General features: G+C 32.4%; 1 long non-coding RNA gene across 1 annotated transcript; it reads right to left on the bottom strand.

Annotated features, from left to right (window-relative positions):
• Window positions 1–263: 263 nt before the first annotated feature.
• LOC124896521 lies at window positions 264–3,296 on the bottom strand. Its single transcript, XR_007052883.1, has 2 exons — window positions 2,624–3,296; window positions 264–2,532 (listed from the first exon to the last, which is right to left on the bottom strand). It is a non-coding gene; the product is annotated as an uncharacterized LOC124896521 (long non-coding RNA).
• Between the last annotated feature and the right edge of the window lie 3,648 nt (window positions 3,297–6,944).

Below are 6,944 nucleotides of genomic sequence, written 5' to 3'. Positions count from 1 at the left end.
TGTTATCCTTGTTTAAACATCACTAATAATTAATAGGTTCATGCTTGTCAAACTAATGATCAACCACAGTATCAATATCTAAATTGAAGTTTCCTATATACAAAATTGTTTTAAACTGTACATGATTATTTTATACAAAGTAAATCAAATGAGTACAAATTGGTGGAAGATAAATAAGAGGAAAAGCAATGCCCAATGGAATGTAAGTTGAAATGAGACCAAAACAAGAGAAGAAACTATAATGGTAACAAAGGAAATAAAAGAATACTAAAATGAATTCCATAAATATCAAAGATGCATAGAGATGACAGGGATCTTAAAAAATTGTTGTATTTCATTTTGTGCATTATGTTCCTCATTGTTTCCTTCTTGACTCTATGACAAGAAGTTCAGATAAAACTAAGTTCACATACCTAGCACCAAATTGTAGGGTTGAGAGGCTCTGAAGAATTGGAAGGGGTTGGAGAGTAACAACAAAGTAATGCAGTCTGAGAGCATCCACCATGTGAAACATAATGTAGATGTTCATCCACGTAAGCTGGTATAGTATGACAAAAATGGAGTTTAAGGAGTGAAATTTACAAGATTATCTTGTAGGATCCGAGTGAGCTTAGAATCACGATAAGGAATATGAGTTGGTTTTCCTGGAGTGCAGCTAGTCATAGCATTTATCACTTTCCCAAGTGTTGTGAGGGACTGATTGATGGTCTGTGCTTCTTCAAGAATTTTACCTTCAGCTCCAATCTTCTCAACTTTTTTCAACCCCACCAAGTCTACGAGTATCAACTTTCCAAATTTGGTCTTGCTCGAAAACTCAATTATTCAGGATAAATCTTTTAAGTTTCAAACCTATTGAGAGACAATACATTTTATCCTTTGTCAGATCCTGGTGGACAGTAAATATGTAGAGGCAATGGCTTCTGCTGCTTGACATATTCATTTTTGAAATAGTTTAAACATTTTAACAAAGAAAAAATAAAATAAACATGTAAAAGGAAGATTTTTTTTAACAAGAGGCTAAGGATACGTGTTTCTCCAACTGCTCTATTAGCTATCTCACTCTGCAACATGAACAGCCATATTAGAACTAAAATGTATAAAGAGCCTCGTGTGGAAACACATTGTCTCATTTTCCTTTACTGATAAGCTTTGCAATGCTTCTGCAGAGTTGGATATAGTTACCAGGAAAACAATTAAAGATTCTGCAGACTTTAGAAACTTCCAAGAAAAAGTAAAATAAATTTATGGAACGAGTAGATTTTTCGCATAAATTTTGTTGTTTCTGAAAGTCAATAAGTTCATAACTTAGGTTAATTCAAGCTTCCTAACATATAGCACCCCATCTATTTTCGTTGGTAGTTTGTGAGTACGTAAAGTTATGAAGGACTCCAGAGGACAGTTGAAGATAATCTAGTATAGATTTAAACAGAAAATACATGTTATGTTGAACATATTGCATTCTAGAAAGCTAAATTCATATAACAATTTGAGAAAGAGTGTTGATGACTTACTTTTGTTGCTCTATTCAGAATAATCCCATGTAGTTTACTCCCTTTTATTTTTATATTGTCCTTCAATTGATAACTTAAAAGGCATACTTATGGATAAAGAGACATTGACTGATAGAAATAGATATGGATCAATAGATCTCGTCAGTTACAATTGCAAGCGACACAAACCTTACTTTCTCCTTGTAGATCTCTACTTGTAACAGTAAGAAATTTCCTTAAACTAGCATACTAGCATTTCTCCACTGTATCTAATAAAAGGGAGAAGTTCCAGCGGCTAAGTTGAATCATCAGTAGATATGATCAAATGTGCAGGACTTAAAAGAAAAAGATAAATCCAGTGAAATATATATGCTTGTTCACCGTTTTGTGATTATTTGTGTAACCCATAGGATTTTTACCACTTGAGTTTCCCTAAGAGGATTTTAATTCAAACTAAAAAAGAAAGGAAAACAATAAGTTTCACAATTAATAAGGAAGTAACAGAGACTTACACATCACTAAAAGGAACAGTATAACTTAGTTTTTCATGAATAAAAGAGGCTTATAAGTGAATTTTTTCCAATAGACACTCAATTCCAACTAATAGCAAAGTCCATATGTTGCACAACATAATGATGCATCAACAGTTTTTCAGCCAAAAACAAACTAATCTCTCGACAAGTGATTCACACATAAGTTTTATTTTTTTCTTCCCGGATGCAACATCAATAGAAACATCAGTTCATCATGATATTATTTCTCTTCGTCCTTTCCCAACACGTAAGTACAAAGTGCTTCTCCACCTCTCCAATTGCTTTTAGCTTCTACATCAATCTATTTTTCATTAGTCTAATTTGATCAAACACAAGAATATTGAAACGATGACATTAATATAAGTTGTAAATAGTACAGTAAGTAGCCTAAAATCAGTAAGAATGAATGTCCCTTTATACCTCTAGAGACAAGCAATTCCAAGATTACCAAGGCAATCCAAGTTTTCTGGGGAAATGTCCAACAAAGTTGAGAAGACTGATATAGCACTCTACAGAAACCATAAGCGTCAAAATATAATCAGAGAAAGTTCCAAGTATGTCAATGAGTTCGAATAAATATATTAAGATGGTTGCACCTACAAATGACCAATTCTAAGAAGTATGGTGCCAAGAGCGTTCCAAATAGACACCTGCCTAACATCATATTTCACAGCCTCCTAAAGTTTAGCAAGAATATTTTCAAGCTCTTCAGGGTCTAATTCCTCATCTGAACTTAAGGAAACATAGCACTCTGAATCAATAAATTAGAAGAATACATTAACCTTAAAATCACCGAATTACAAAAGAAAACCGCAAATTTGCTTGGAAATTGAACTGCAAATTGAGAGCTAAAATCGAAGTGGTTGTCAGAGTAGTGGAGAAGTTGGTTTCTGGTCGGAGCACTGGTGGTCGATTGGTGGTGATTGTGGTTGCGTACTGGTGGTGTGTGGTCGGACCTACTGGTGGTAGGTGGTCGGAGCTATTGGTGATGTGTGGTGTGTGGTGTGTGGTGTGTGGTGTGTGGACGGAGCATACTGGCAGTGTGTGGTGACGGAGATCTTGATGGAGGTGGCAGAGGCTTCATTGACAGGGGATGAGGAGGTGGAGCATCGTGTTCTAGTATTGGAACTTTTGCTAGAAAAGATTGCAAAATGCTATCGGGAAATTTTCAACAGTAATGGAAAATTTTCTTCATATACTTCTTTAATTTTTGTTATATATTATTTTAATTTTTGGCCGATATAGTGTAAAATTTGGGAGGTAATTAATTACAACCGATACAATAGCTTTTTTTTTTGTCAATTAAGTGTTGCTATAGGTGATTTTATGGCAAAGATTTATGCAATCGTTTCTATAAGTCACCCTTTTGCAACGTTTATCCATCTATAGCAATGGTTATAGTACAAAATAATTTAATTAAAATAATTTTTTTTGTAACGGTTGGAAGCATTGCAACAAATACTCTACAGCAACGCTTTTGGAACCGTTGCCAAAAGATTCATTGCAATAGGGGTAATTTCTAGTAATACTGTATTCCTAACAGATGTATAACAACGAAACTCTCAAAGTATGCACTGGTCACATGGTCTAGTTGTTAAGTTTGAAGGTTAACAGAATAGGAATACTTTTTCCATGAAAAAAAAAAAAGAAAAACAAAAAGAAAAAAAAATTTCTCCTCTCTTAAAACTAGAAAGAAAAAGTTCTTCCCATTCTTCCTTCTCTAATTCCGTAAAAGTTTCATTGAAGATTCTTGTGTAGATTTCTTCTAAGAAAATGTTGGAATAACTCTATAATAGGTACACGATCATAGACTGTGGCTATGTCGGTATAGTTCATGTTTATATACATGTGATTGCACTAATAATTGACTACTGAAATAATATTTAATGATCCTACAAACTGTGTTTGATTAGATTCTTCAATAACAATTTGAATACATGTACATGTATCTAAGTGATATAAATCTACGGTGGCTGAACTATATCCAGGCACTGTTTTAATGGTACAAAAATTTTCAAAAATTTGTGTTTGGAGGAGTAATTAGCTCTAATAGTAGCGAATTTTCTAATGTTACTTTACTTTTCTTGATTTCCCATCCAGTATCCGATATTCGCATTGGAATTCGACTAATCTAGATTTGCGCCGTGTAGGGTCCCGTTCAGGGGGAAACACTCCCTATCAAGAATTTTTTCATACCCAGGGCTTGAACCCGAGACCTCTGATTAAGGGAAGAACAGCCCCATCCTCTGCACCACATCTTTTGATGATTTCTAATGTTTACTTTACTTAATAGCTAGTTATTTTCTATTTTGCTCGAATATACCTATTGAGTCTAGAATACTTCGTACATATACATAGTTGGAATGGAAAATATTTCAGTTCTCGCTTTTCGATGCTCTCGGTAGCAATTTAAAGCTCTATAATTTCTAATTGATTTTCAATATTAACACACCTGGCCTGTCAATCAAAAGAAAAAAAAAACTCCACACTATGCATATCTCTCGTTTACTTTTATGCTGTATTTAAACAAAATATTTTTAGATTTGATTAATTTTACATATACTTAATTCTTGTATTTTTGTCAACTTTTATGATTTATTTTATCGAGTTATATATCTTGTTCTTTTTAACTATATTTTAATTATTCAACATATTACTGTTGATGTTGTTCAATTCTTTATATTTTTAGTTTTTATTGTTATTGAGTCCTAATATATATTATAATATTAATAATTTAATTCTTACACTTTTTAAGAGCCTTGATTTTTATTTGTTTTTGGAGGAATGGGGGTATTAATTAAAAGTAAAAAAATAGAAAGTTTAAAATACTGCCAAGGGAAAGTAAAAAAAACAAAGGCACAATAAACTTTATGAAAGGCTGGATGATGTAGAGCAAAAATGAAAAGAAATGTTTAAAGGACATGATAAGGGGGTTAAAAATTTAGTGGGATCCTAATTTGTCGTTTATAGTGTAATTTTTATTTTCATGTATATATTTTTTTCTTAATTTTAAATCATCTAAACAAAAATCGTGTAGCGAGACGAGATGTCCTTAAAAATATCAGCTTATATTTTGGACACAAGAAGAATCCTGTTGATTTCTCAACCAGAAGGCAGAAATAGAACTCCACAGGGGGAGGGGTTAAAGTGGGTTCACTAATTAAAGCCACTTTTAAAAAAGACATGGTGATTCCTGACAAATCTGGTGCTGACTACAAAATCCCTTTTACAAAGTCATATTGGTTGTGAAATGGTCATATATAATGCCTGGTCATGGATACCGAATCTAACAATTTCCATCAGATTTATCCCTTGTGGATATTGATGCTGCTTTTAGTTTTCTTGTCAATTTAATAATTAAAATTGACTGAAAGATAATAGAATATTATTGCTGGATGTGTATGACATGCAGCTTATTAGAGGAATTCTGCATTTGCTAATTGTTTTTTTTTTTAATTCATTGACATAATATTTGATAGAATCTTCCAATAAATGGATGTAATATACTTCCTCCATTTCATTTTAAGTGTTTTAGTTGTCTAAGCACTCAATTTAAGAATGTAATTATATAAAATTTTTAAATATTGTGATCTTAAATTAAAAATATAAATAAAATATTGAAATGTGTCATGTGAATCTTGTGCTCTTAAGCATGTAGGTGAGATATTGTAATTAAAAATTTAGAAAGTCATTATGTATTTTTTTTATACAGATATAAAAAGAAAGAAATAAAGCTGAAAATAAATAAATATTCACAAGACTATTAATTCTGCTTACAATTAATTATGATCAAGTACTTATTATCTGCTAGATGACATGATACTACGAAAAATCATTTACAGCACTGTCAATACGTGGAAGTTACACTCCTTAAGTGCGTGTAGTAATAATATATATAATAATACTCATCATTGCATCAATCTAGCTGGTCTTACGTGCAATTCATATATAATTGTAGAGTGCATAATACTTCTCTCAAATTTGACCTCAATTCGTATGTAATCAATTTAATTTTGAGTATGGACATCTAAACATAATACACCTCAACTCATCTATGATGTATATATATAAGTTGAGTACTTCAATTTAAAAGACGATCATCTGGACATACACCTTCAAAATTTGTCATATCAGTGTTGGGTGTTTACGAGATACAGTGGGGATAAATTGGAGTGTTTAGTTGTTAGTTGAGACTTAGTTAAAGTATCTAAGTGCATGCACACTTTTAAAGTTTGAATACTTATTTATCGATTGAGGTAAAATTTAAGTATGTATATGTATGTAACGTCAAATAACAAAAGAAGGAACGTTTCTAAGACTACTGTATGATGAAACTAATGAGTGATGATAGAAGATTCGACATTGGTCATCAGACTACTTTTCACAAAACATCATGATGAATTATGCACAAGATTGATTACTGGGGCACTTTATCTGCCATTCTCCCCCAGAGAGATCGACATAATCATAAATCATGTTTCAAGTATACAATATGAGGCGCGGCTGGAGAGACATCGAATTAAAAAGAGACAGTAGATGTACTAAGGCTCTTACTATGCGTGAGTCCTGAAAAAGAGTCGGACCGCAAGAATTTATTGTAGCAGTCTTATATTATATTTTTACAAGAGGCTACATAATCATCTATTTACATTGTAATAACTTTATCAATTAATTAATTCAAGACTCCCTTCCGAGGAGACATTGATTTGATAGGTAATTAATGTAACAACTTCTATAAGTCGACCCTCCAATGACATGACTTCAATTTTTCTGATCCATTCGGTCTTTTATCATATGTTGTGCAAAAATTTGATTCCCCTCACCCACTTCATCTGCTTTTGATTCTTTAGGAAAGCAGGGAGAGGATGGACTAAGAATATTCACAACTAAAAAGAAGAGCTTCCCTTAATTACTTGATCGC

Source organism: Capsicum annuum, chromosome 1 (assembly GCF_002878395.1).
Source record: "Capsicum annuum cultivar UCD-10X-F1 chromosome 1, UCD10Xv1.1, whole genome shotgun sequence".
NCBI classification, from domain to species: Eukaryota; Viridiplantae; Streptophyta; class Magnoliopsida; order Solanales; family Solanaceae; genus Capsicum; species Capsicum annuum.
This window is presented reverse-complemented; position numbering and strand designations above follow the sequence as displayed.